This window comes from Anguilla rostrata, chromosome 3, assembly GCF_018555375.3.
Source record: "Anguilla rostrata isolate EN2019 chromosome 3, ASM1855537v3, whole genome shotgun sequence".
Classification (NCBI taxonomy): domain Eukaryota; kingdom Metazoa; phylum Chordata; class Actinopteri; order Anguilliformes; family Anguillidae; genus Anguilla; species Anguilla rostrata.
The window spans coordinates 28,415,831-28,429,223 of record NC_057935.1 but is presented as its reverse complement, the minus strand read 5'-3'; the positions used below and the strand labels follow the sequence as shown (position 1 = coordinate 28,429,223).

Sequence of the window (13,393 nt, the reverse complement as noted above, 5' to 3'; positions counted from 1 at the left end):
ATTAATGTCCTTTGGGTTGTGTGAGGTTAGTCCTGTTAGTCCTTAATTTTTGGGTTTAACCTTTTAGAGGTAGACTGACATATTTGGTGTGAAATGAGCTTTCCAGCCCTTTTGCCATGCTCAAAGAATCTTTGTCTTGATTTCAATAAGACCTGTTCAAATTTAGTAGTGGTAAGAGTTTCAAAATCAGATTGGAGTAAGAGTATTTCTTTGTATAGATCAGGGGTGGGTTGAATAGCATATTGGCTATCAATGACAAATAGGAGTTGAATCAGTTCTGTGGTCCGCTTAGAGCAAGTGTTGTTTTTGTATGCTATAAATTAAATTATCTGACCCTGTAAATATGCTGTGAGTAATTCCAAAATTGAGTTATGAAAATCATCGGTAGTTAAGTTAATCTCAAGAAAGAAGTACATTTGAGCTGAAAGAAAAACTCTTTGGCAGCCAACCGAAGTGGATCTAAACGCCATGTGCATTGAGAGGCAACATTGTTAGGAAAGCAATGATTTAGTTGAACAGAAGAATGGTCTGAAATAATAATGCTATGGTATTTACATGAGATTAAAAACAAAACCAACTCACTGTTAAATAATGAAATAATCAATTCTGGAATAGGAATGATGAACTGGAGAAAAGAAAAAAAATTGTTTTTTAAATTTTATTTTAAAAATTTATGACTTTGGTTTATTCCAATGAATCATTAATCAAGCACACTAGTTTACACATGTTGGAAAATAAAGCTTCAATAACTGTATTATCTTTTAGTTTAGCATTTTTTTAAGCATTTTTTGTACATATTTATCAAGGGTGCCAATAATTCTGGAGCCCACTGTAAAGGAATGTTGGTCTCATCTATCCACTACACCTTTTCTAGAACTCAGCTTTTAGGTATTTCTTAGCAAACTGTAACCTGGCCATCCTGTTATTTGCTGCTACTGTAACTGGTGGTTTGAATCTTGCAATGTAACCACTGTAATTCTGTAAGTCTGCTGCGGACAGTAGGCACAGACACGTTGTCTCCTGAAGAGTGTTTCTGATCTGTCGGACAGGTGTTTAGGGGTTTTTCATCATTATGTTGAGAAGTCCAAAGGCAATCAAAAGCCTAGAATCAAGATTATATACTGAACGCTCTTTTATACCTGCGCTAATGAAGCAATTCAACACACCTGACCGATCAGAAACACCTGTGAAGCCACTTGTCACAAACATTGTGGTGCCTTGAAATGGGGGGGGCTATGTATAAAAAGTACTGTCATTTCTACAAGGTGAAAACAAAATCTATGGAAATAGTAAGTAGTAAATGCTGGGAATGTGTTCTTTAACCACATGTGAATTATTAGATTGCAAATCTGAAACTGGGGTGTACAGAGCCTAATCAGAAACATGTCTTTGTCCCAAACGTTATGAGGCTCACAGTATATTTCAAGTTCATGTCAGTTCACATATGAAAACTGTAAAACACGACATTTCACTACATTCGCTCCCAGAAAAAATCAACTGATAAAACAAGCCAGTTACTAATGGCTTCAGATCTGATGTGGATTCTGGATTTCAGTCGAAGCAACCAATCATCTTTGATCTACTATTTGCATAAACACTCTCACGAACATCTCAACCTTGAGCACAGTATCATCAAATTATTACCAAGCTACATACAAGCAGAGATTAAACGAAATGGCAAGTGTTATCGTTAGTCGCGTTCGGTGCGCTATTACTGGTTCTCGGCCAGCTATCCACACTAATACAGCCTTCGAAAGGAGAAGGTTGTAGGAAGTGGTTGGCGTACATTTGGGGGACATATTTTGGCAAAAGTGAGCCCCCCCCCTTTGCTGGTGTACACCCCCCGTTTTGCAAGGAAGTGCTTCCTAAACAAAGTGCAGTAAAACGGTGGCTTTGCAGTAAGGCTGGTGTTGAAAAAATGGGATCTGACTCTGGCTCGATCATGTATGGTTTCATCACTGCCGGATCATTTACAGATGCCATGTTTACTTTCAGAGTTTTGAAAGCAGGGGATGGGAGGGGAACTCCTGTCATTCCCAGTCAGATTTCCAATCAAGGCAAAGCATGTGAAAAAAATGTGCGACACTGACCCAAAACAGCGTGTTATGCTCAAGAGAAACTCACTTAATGTTTTTGGATTGGGCCCAATGTGAATACCACATTACCACAAAACACCTGACATGTATGTAAATGTACAGTATGTGTGAAAATATCAATTTTTAACTAAGACTTTTTCTACAGGATATAGCTTTACCCAGAGGGCTGACATATCCCCAACCCCTTGTACAGTTGTCATGAGTGGCATGATTAGGAAAACTAGGAGTGCTCTAAAGTGGACCAAGCATGGAACACACATTGGCTCTCTGTGCCTGGGCATCCCCCCCCCCCCCCAGCTTTACCACACACTTGGTAGTGCATGATCAGTACTCAGACCTTGTGTGGTATTCCAATTAAACCAACTTCAAGGGGGAAATGTATCTGTAGTCAGTTACTGCACTCTGGGATGCCAATTTGTTATACAGGGACATTAGGTTTCCATTATCGCAGACTCCAAGCAACTTAACATTAAACCGGTACCAATATCATTTTCCATCTATAAAAAAGTGAAGTCGTTTCATATTTAACTTCAAAGTATATATAATGGAATTGCAGTTCTCAGTCATCATGTTTTATTCAAGGGGATTTCAGCTGTTTTCTTCATGTTGTGTGTATCATAGCATTAATTAAAATTCTGCAAAGGAGCAGAAGGTCACTGCTCTTCTTTCCTAAATGTTGTATGTTTTGGCCTTCTCAAGCCCCTGGCCATAAAATCTGAGTTTTGGCAGCTGTAGTTCTGGTACACAAACAGCAGATGTCTTCTATGTTGACGTATAGAGCAGCAAACTCAAGCTTGACAGGGAGCTAGACAAGTCAAAATATTAAATTCTCTTTCTCTGCTCTGCTACTGACCAGGGATTGAGCCAAAAACATAATAATCTACAAAAATAATCAATGCTTCCTTTCCATTAAAAGTTTTCTAAAATAATTTTTGCCTTCAAGAACAATTTCTCCATGACGTAATTTGGTTTGGTTTGTCAAGAAGTACATGCCGACTACAGTGTTTTCTTTCAGCACTTCTCCCAACAGAAAGACAGAGTGGAAGAGCATCATGGACTGTCTGTGAGGTCCTCATTGCAACACAAAGCTTTAGTCAAGCAACATCCAGGGAACCTCATCAGTGGAGATCACAGAGCCCACATGTCATCATGGGGGGTGTTGTTGGCCAAGTGGGGCAATAGGCTCATCCGTGTGGCGCTTTGCTGAGGCAAGACAGTTGATGGAGATTAACTGGTTGTAGCCTGGGATCAGCACAGAGTTGTCTGTGCATGTGAGGAGAGGGGAAAGCAGTACCCCTGCCACGTGCACCCAAAGAAACATACGGGAAACATTATTGTAGGACCTCCTCAGTATGCTCATTTTCAGGAATGAATAAATCTAATGAAATGGGGAATAGAGGAAGCAAGGGAAATTGAGAGGGTGTGCAGGAAGAGAGGGGAAGGGTACAGCCAAGAGCAGGGAGTGGAGGGGGGATGGTAAAGCCCACTCTTCAGGGGATATGAAAAAAACAGTAAAATACTACCCCAATTCATTACCCAAAAAGAACACACCAGGGAAAAATATACAAAGCTCAGGATCTTTGAGGGAGTGGCCTGATATCAGTGAAAGAGCGCTACACAAGAGATGTACACAACTTTAATGGCTACAAACCTGCACCCAGTCACACTCTAAAAACATCACTGTGATTATGAACTGTGTCTGGCACTGAGTCAGCCAGGATGGACAGAGATCTGAAGAGGGACCAATACATCCGCTCTTAAACCAGTGGATTTATCTGCAGTCCTTCAAAGCCAGAGCTCGACAGGGGACTTTCTGGGAGAAATCCTAGTCATCTGTGCCCCGCCATTTGGAGCATGCTGTGTTTCCGAGTGATCAAAATTAATCATATACATTGGGACAGTTGCATAACTGTGTGAAAGAGCAACGGGGCGAAGGAGCACGAACACTTTTCTCTCTGGACCTTGTTGGCAATTACTTATCTTGAAGTGCGTTGCTCCAAATGAGAGGCCGGCAAACTCTGTGCACTCACATTGTGGAGCTCTCTGATTATTGTCACTGACTTTGGAACCATGCCCTTTTGAGCTGTACACAGTACCTTCCATTTAAATTGAAGCTTGATTTTTTTACTTTGACATTGAAACACAGCACTCATCTTAATTTTCACTTGAAATCACAATGCATGGAACATTTTAACTGATTATTTGTTATCAAGGCTTTAAAATGAGGTAGTATTTTTTCCTGTTTGGTGTGGTCTGGTAATGGTCACCTTAAAAGAACCAAGAAGATGACCTTAAATGTGTGATACTGGCAGAAGGAGACAACATTGAGAACATTGTTATTCAGGGAAAACCTGTGAGTCCAAGACCCAGTCTGATTTATAGCATGCATGTTATGGCCCAACGCGTTGCCTGGTCACCGCCTTCTGTTGCTTAAGCTATGTGGCTTTCAATGGAATTCATCAGCTAACAATTAAAAACCAGTGGTTAACACCTGTAATGAGCTTTTACTCAATTAAAACTAGTTACAACCCCTTGGAACACCACCCTTTACCCCCAAGTACTACCATTTTTCTGCAGAGTGCCATCTCTGAGCAGGTAACAGATACAGAGCCCCCAATGGTAGTCTATACTGCACTGCATCTTGGCTCAACTGATCCTGAACGTTTATTATAGCTTTATTAGCCAATTCCGGTCCTGGAGGCCTGGTGGGTATGCAGGTTTTTGGTTCTACCAATTACCCTGGCTAAATTAGCTACTTGTCTGTATACACCAACACTGGTTCACTCTTAGATTAGATCACAGTAAAATGTTTGATATAGTGACACAATAACAATCTTCAGCTGCCATTCATGTGCTTATCAAAATTCAGCTGGAATATCAGATAGCAGAAATCCAAATAGCATAAAATGTACTACGTCTAATCCTCTATCTAACTTGTTTACTACTCCTCAAAGTTGTACCTACTATGGCACTGAATGCTATGTAGGCTTATTTGCTGACTACAACTTTTTGTCATGATTACTTGGCACTATCTGCTCTTTGCCAAGATCTTGAGAATATGAACAGAACAATGAAATAGGTAAGGAGGAGGGGGTAGGGGCACATGGGATCATGCACTGATCTGGAAATTAATATTCTCAGCTTGTGAACTGGAAACATAATGATAAAACACAGGTAAACACCAAAGAAAAAAAGGTATGTTTGTCAGCAGACAGGTGAACAAAGCATGGCAGCTTATCCAATGCCAAACCTTGACTGTTACTTCCTCAGCCAGAAAAAATGCAGTGCCCCATAGCTGCCCACAAGTGGCCAACACAGAAGCTAGTCCACCATCACTTTGCACCCTAGCAGTCAACAGCAGTTGGGGCAAGACAGTTGTGGTATGGATTTGTTGTTAGAAGGAGGCAGAATAGTGAGTGAATGGTCCTGCCACTAGCAGGCTGCTGTGGTGCTGATTTACCAAATGCTGCCATGCCAGCAACCATTGCCAGTGCCAATCTGATAAGTGCTTGTTTGCTGGGCCAGGACACCATGATGGAGTCACACAGCAGACCATACTCCACCTCTCCTTAAACCAGCAGTGGAGTTAGTAACCTGGCTTTGTCACTCAGAGGCTGCGGGATTAAATCCAATGAGTGTTATTGCTGCCTTTTCACTTCCCCTGAATTGTATATCTAAATGTTGACATATTTCTGATGTTTGTAAAAACACTCCTTGGCAGGTAGCATGTTGATGTCAGGTGAGTGTCTACACGCACTAATCCCCTGTCAGTTAAAGCCCAAACGTTTCCCCAAACACATCTTTCATTTTAATGGAAAGTTCTTTTTTCAGCTGTAAGCTTTCATCGGGTGAAACATAGATGGCTTCGGTTTTGGAACAAAAATGTCATGATCACCTGGACTATTGAGTGTTTTGCCAAGATTTACAGTATTTACTTTCAGGATTTTACAGGATGCCTGAATCACTTGAGAGCAAAGATGGTGGGAAATATTTTCAGTTCTTTATTGTAATGTTGTCTCTTTACACAAGAAAAAAAAACAACACAGCATCATATGACTTTCAGGACAGTGGACATCAGGATATCAGTGTAACATAATTTAAGATGTTAAAAGCATTGGCTAATTTAGGATGTGGTTCCATTTTTTTCAGACAACAAAGGAAAAAGGTAGGGGATTAAGTTTTAAATGGCAAGATTCATTTTAATAATAAAGGTTTGTCATACTTTGCAGAAATGACACATCCAGTACTTCCTCATAACTAAGATCACATTTGTATTTATTTTATAGAAGAGAATATAGAGTACAGTAATACAAAAGGCATTATGAAAGCTTAACCACTGCATGAGCCCAGAGTCTGTCTAAGGTTAAGAGTTTAACTGAAAGGAATAATGTTATTTGGCTATTGAGAAATGTATTAGTCTTATTTAACAAACTACTCTATTTGTGTATCAAACTCAAATTTCAGTTTTGAGTTGTAATTCACAAGGTCAAGTCTCTGCTTTAATTTAATGTCAATATTGTCACAAAATTAAAACGGAAAATTAGGTTCTGAAGCTCTTAAACAAAGCAGTCTGTCAGATGTTTGTGTTGTTTACTTGTAATAGTTGCATTATTGTGCTTGTCAACATTGTCAGATTAACTAGTTGAAAAACAAAAATCCCTCCTTTCCACCAACATATACTAATTGTCAGAATCTTGCTCACATGTTGGAGCAGTGTTTGCCATTGAAGGTGGTGTTAAAATGAGAGAGACTGCACTCTGCACTATGGAAAAGTGCAAGTGGTTAATGCCATTGCATGTCAAAAAGGTATTCAAATGCATGCCATTTACTTCTGTTTCAGTATGAGCTGTATGTAGGCCTACATTTAAAGTGCTGCTGTTCTCTGTGCCTCTCACACTTTCAGATTCCTGCCACTCCAGGTGCAATGATAGACTTTTCATCTGCAAAATCTAAAAAGCAAAAACTAGATGATGCTATTGCAGGGAGGACAGGTGAGCAACACGCACTTGAGAGTCCCACAGTCCAATGTCCAAGAGTGAAGGGAGGATCAAAGACATATACTCAGTTTTTCGAGGCTTTACACAGAAATTCCCCAAGAAGTGCTGCACTGATGTCCAGGGCGCCATATTCAAGAGAATTTGTCCCAAAGTCTGTGTGCAAGCTACCTAAACCACTAACTGTGTATAGGACACCAGAGACACTGCAGCTACCTCCAACAGAGTTACAGAAAGCATGCAAGGATTTCAGACAGGAAGAACTAACACAGTCACAAGTCCAGGCAGTAGAAGAGGAGACCAGAAACCAGAGCTCATCCACAATATGAGCAGGGAAGGATAACAGCCTCTAAACTGAAGCAGGTTCTACAGACTAGTCTTTCACAGCCGTCAAAGTCCTTGATCAAGTCCATATGCTACCCAGAGCCACACAAGCTCTCTACAGCTGCGACAAGGTATTTATTAGGGAAAAGTAAGGGCTAGGTAAGGACAACACAAGTGTGAACATCTGCAATTGACCTATTATGACACACAGGTTAGGGCTGGCTAGGAGTATGTTTAAGCTTTGAGGTCAGGATGATGTAAACGAGTGCACTAGAATTATCCCTATAAATGCTGACCCACATCACATTTTGTAAATCAGTTACTAATTGTGCAGTACAATGTTCTCTTTTTCTATTGCTACTTTTATGCATTACAGGTATGGATGCTAATATGAGGCAACTGCCAGAAAACAGTATGAACAACTGTAAAGTGTGGACAACGAGGGTTTCTCCTGTATGGACAGTGGACTTTGGCTGAATCCGAAGTAGCCATACATGGGAGCCTCACCAGATGGAGTTGTCATGTGCGCCTGTCATGGAACTGGGATTTGTGAGATAAAGGTAACAGTTATTTGTTCAGTATGGACATGTGCTACCCATTTACCATTCATGTTGTGACAACTCATAAATGACACATTAGAGCAGGTATATAGGCATTGTGAGTTACTTTTCTCACAAATCCCAGTTCCATTAGTCACATGGACTAATGGAACTGGGATTGTGAGAAAAGTAACTTAGTAATTATATAGGTTCAATGCAAACATGTTCCCATTCATGTTGTAAAGACATAGAAACAGCATGTAAATAAAATATGGATGAACAGATCTTGGAGCTGAAAATTTGAACAGGAGATGGCATGCAGAAGAGGTGACTTTCTTTTCATTGTGAACTTTTAGTGCCCACACCGCAAACAAGATTACATTACATTGCATTACATTATATTACAGGCGTTTGGCAGACGCTCTTATCCAGAGCGACATACAACAAAGTGTATAACCATAACCAGGAACAAGTATGACGAAACCCCTAGAGAGAAGTACCAGTCCAAGTGCAGGGAACAACCGCATAGTTCAACTTGGACCCTGAAGGTTAAACTGATTAACACTAACACAACGAGAACGGCAACAACGCAGTCTATGGAAAAAATACAAGCAGTAGTTAAGACAGTTAATGCACCTAAGTCACCTACGAAACAGCTGCCTAGTTACAACCCTAAGCTTACAGTCATTTACAGGGGGGGTAGGGAGGGATGGGGAGAGGTGCAGCCTGAAGAGGTGAGTCTTCAATCGTCGTTTGAAATGGGTCAGTGTCTCAGCTGTTCTGACCTCCACGGGGAGGTCATTCCACCATCGTGGGGCCAGAACAGACAGGAGACGTGTTCTGGAAGTGCAGGTGTGAAGAGGGGGAGGTGCTAGGCGTCCTGAGGTAGCAGAACGGAGGGATCTGGCTGGCATGTAGGGTTTGAATATCTTGTGGAGGTATGCTGGGGCTGATCCCTTGACTGCCTGGTATGCTAGGACCAATGTTTTAAATTTGATGCGAAGATGAGGTCAATCTATGCCTATGTGCTGAAGACCAGGGCTTCTGTCTCATCAATGATGGGGACGATGTGAAACTGGACAGGAGCCATGCCTACTACTACTAAGAAAAGACTCAGCTCCACATTGTGGAAGCTGACCATTGCGACTTTGTAGTGTGGAACAAAAATGACATCTTTGTAGAGAGAATTTTGCCTGATACGTCGTTCCCAGAGTTCAGGATTTCTTCACACACTGTGTTCTTCCTGAAGTGTTGGGACAGCAACTTACAAAGTGAAAACCAAATGATATTTTAAATATGGCAAAATATCTTAATATATTGTATTTATTTAGACTTGATTTGATGCATCCAATACCAACTTAAGGCATTATGAGGTAGTCATAAAGACAGGGGTGTGCTAAATTTTTCCACAAGAAAATTGCATTTCTATTTAATTAAATATTACAAATCATTTTAAAATGAGATGTTTTCAGTCTCGTTTGTTTAAAGTAATAACCGAATTAGGTAACACAATGGTGATTGAGCCTATTATTATATTAATTTATATTATTATAATAATTTATGATTAAAGAAATGGGTGTCTGTGGCGACATTCCCAGGAAAAAATCACAAGCGGCGCACAGTTAGTGACTCGTTTTCCATCACCCATCAGTAGTTGGTCCGCCAGAGAGGGTAGGCGGAGTTAACACAACTTCAAGTTAACACTCTTCAACTCACTTGTGTGTGAGTAGTGTACAGTTTTTTCCCGGTCTCTGCTAGTGTTGCCACTGCGAGTAAACAGTTACTATGGCCGAACAAACAAAGAAAAGATCGATGACTACAGACGATGAAACTTCAAAAACAAGTGCAAATACCTCTCGCTCTGGCCACTCCAGTTATAAACTCCAGTCTTTCATGAAGTATGCCAATTAACTTGTGCCAAATTCAAGAAACGGTGGAACAGGAAACATTGAACCTGAAAGCCAAATCTTGGAGTGAAAGATTTAGTCTCAACCGAAGTAAAACCAAAATGAACGATTCTAATTTGGAGAGCGCAGACAAAGAGCTAGAGGTGATGTGTGGCTCACATAGTTGAAACACTCGCATCAAAACTAAGAAATTGGGAAATACTGTGTAAAACTTAGTCTTGTCTTCATTGTTCTGAAAAGCCACTTGGCTAAATTGTGTGTCCAATGCTTTAGTCCTGAGCTCACTCAACTCCACTGATGATTGATTCAGAACATCTTCCATCTTCTCAAGATGGCATCCTGCATCTACATAGAATATATTTGGCAAAGGGGATAAGGGGGAGAGAGATAGGTTAGTTCTATAATTTACATTTTTTTTTATTTTAACTCAAGGTGGTGGTAATTATTTAAGTTAAATTGAATACAACTTCTGAGGTAAACAAATATAAGTGTCAAAATACTTAATCTAACATTGGCTACATGGAAGCATTATGTTTCATTTACCTTTGAAGTATTCTGATTCTGGGCTCTCAGCTAACTTACTGAGGTCCAGCAATGTCGGTGCAGGTCTGATCTGCTTCTCTGGACTTCAACCTTTCCTCTCGTAGACGCAATGCCTCGGTCATTGGTTTACCTGGCTGATAACCAGGATGAACCATAGGAGCCCAGTCTGTAGAGTCTACATCTTTGACAGCACTCGGGCAGCATAAATAAAATAAATAGCAAAGTGATACCTTGTTAATTGATACTATCAAACTACAGAACAAACACCCCACGGTGACAGCAATGAGGGTTAACAGTAGCTTCGCGTTGTTTAGTAGTGTTTGGTGATAGCTCTAGCATCGCTAAAAACAAATCTCCCGGTAGCTTGCTAGCTAAAGACAAAAACACTGACAAAAAATACAGACCAGGGTGGTGATATTGCAGGAAACATAGCTAGCTACATCTGTGATATTATCACCCTGTGGTGTTTGTTCTGCAGCTAGTGTTTCGCAGTTTTAGCCAGCTAGCTATCTCCCGGTAGCTAACTAGCTAGCTAACTAAAACTGTGAAACACTAGCTGCAGAACAAACACCACAGGGTGATAATATCGCACCCTGGTTTGTATTTTTTGTCAGTTTTAGCTAGGTCTGTAGGTAGCAAAATTACTTTAGCCTTACCTTTCACTGCATACACGAGCATTGTCGGAGTCCGCTCGTCCAGACTTAAGACGAAGGTTTTTGATCCATGTCTGCCACCGTTTCTCTGTGAGTTTTTTAAACTTCTCCCCTTTGTGTACCACTATATATATATATATATATAATTCACACTTTTGTGCATTCATTTGCGAAAAAGAAAAAAGGAAGATTCTTCTTGAGTTGACTGGAATCACCTGAAGGCTGTACGGAAGTGTGTCTCACCTGAGAGTATGCAAAGCATGAGATGCCAACAAAGTTTATTTAACCCCCCTGCTTCCTGTCAGTAAGAGAAACCATGCTGTCAACAACAGCAGTCATCAATAACATATCACTTTAAACACCAAGTGAATGAATGTTGCATAATCTCCAAAAAAAAAACAAAGAGCTGAGAGGTTTCAGTTCCCCCTGCGTGCACTGAAGGTATTTTTGTATATTTAAATATTGTGGTATGAATCGCCAACCCATAATTTGGTGGATGGCATACCATACTTGCTATCCCAATGAGGAAAGCAGAAGTAAGAAAAAAAAGAAAAGACTTGACCACAAAATAATATATAGCTGCGTGAAGAAAAAACGAATGTTCAAAGCATTTCTTTAAATCTGGCGCATTGCAGAAGTGAATAGGAATCACTGTGATTGCAAAATAAACATGGAGGTTTGGGGATATCTGAAAAGATGGGGTTTTGTAATTAGAATGTACAATATCAACATTCAGTGTTCACTAAACAAGAAACTGGCCTGAAGGGTGTTTCCCTAAATGCTTCACTGTTTTCTACCATTATCCGTTCTCATATATATTCTTTTCCAACTCACTGTATCTTTTGGACAAAGCAAAGCAGTTTTAAGCAGATGCAGTTTTTAAACTTGTGTGTACAGTATCTTATATAACCTCATCACTAAACTTGGAAACTTTTTTCCTGTTTAATATAACAAATAAATAAATACCCTATGAAATTAAGATAAATACATGAGCTACTGGCTTTGCACTGCTGTATGACCAACATGACATGACCAGCACCTGAAACTTCATCAGGCAGTTATTTTTTAATTAAGCTCATAGCGGATTTTTCTATATGTCTTGAAGAGAAACAGATTCACATGTTCACTTATTTTTAAACTACTGTATCTCAATCCCTGTCTACTCTCAGCCTGTCACCATCTTGTAAAATGCTGACAAATCTCATTGTGCTGTTTCAGTACAGGATTAGCAGGTTTGATGGACCCATATGGAAAATGAAATATTGTGCAACATATTGAAATAAAATATATTAACATTAATACTTCTCAATGTATTTCCCCTTTCAATGCAGAAAACAAAAACACTTATCTTTGTATCAAATCGCAGCATAATTACATTCTTGCAGTGTATTCCATTTCTGTGACCACTGTGACGGCCCCGGCCGTCTGTTCTTCCCAGGCTGTTTGTGCCTCTGTTCTGTGGTAGGTGCTGGGCCCGCCCATTTGTTTGCCTGGCTTCCTGGTTGCTCTGCCTGCCCTTGATTAGTGATTGTCTGCACCTGGGAGGAAGGGCATAAAAGCCAGGCTTCCTCAGTGAGCTGTGGCTCTCTCTACCTGGACAGCTGGATCCTTGGCAACCTCTGGCTTGTTTGTTTTGTTTTTCCTTTGTTCTTGCACCATTCTTATAATTTACTGAATTAAAATGTTGATTTAACTGAGGCTTACCATATGGACCTCCGTTAATTGTTGAATTGTTGTGAATGAGCTGGTCATAACAAATGGGGGCTCGTCCAATTTAGCATCTGGGTTTTTGAAATTAAGGTAATTTTGGTAGTGTGATGGTGTGTTTGTTGGTGCAAAAAGAAAAAAGGTTTGGGTGGCCCATGGTAGCTGGTGGTTTTGTTTTGAGTTGATGCCGGTTTGCCTTGTTTCCTACCCGTTCAGGAGCGGGGCATGTAGACCCTGGGTTTCTTTGTGTGCCATCAGAGTTCTGTTTCCTGAGTTGAACTGCATGTAATTTCAGGATGGTGGTATGTGTGTAACAGGGTCAATTGTACAGCAGTAATGTCAAATGTACATCATTTATAATTACTCAGAATTTGTAAATAGTTACCTGATGTTAAGCCTCCAGAGTCAACATGTGGAACCATTGTTTCTGTGTTCCTACGTGCACCTCCGGGGATTCCCCCTATAAATGAGGTCTTCCGCCTCTACCTCTTCCTTTTCAATTATTGTACTACATGGGAGAGCTAAGCAACATAATGGTCTCTTTGTTAAATGATATGTATAAGGTTACGTGCTAGCTAAACGCACTGTGTAATATGCTAATATGTTTTCTGTGTTATCTAATTTGTGTAG

The 13,393-nt window shown here is 40.3% G+C and overlaps 1 long non-coding RNA gene across 1 annotated transcript; it reads right to left on the bottom strand.

The window, feature by feature from the left end:
- Window positions 1–6,084: 6,084 nt before the first annotated feature.
- LOC135250622 (uncharacterized) lies at window positions 6,085–12,665 on the bottom strand. The gene is made up of 2 exons (XR_010328958.1): window positions 10,404–12,665; window positions 6,085–10,205 (listed from the first exon to the last, which is right to left on the bottom strand). It is a non-coding gene; the product is annotated as an uncharacterized LOC135250622 (long non-coding RNA).
- Between the last annotated feature and the right edge of the window lie 728 nt (window positions 12,666–13,393).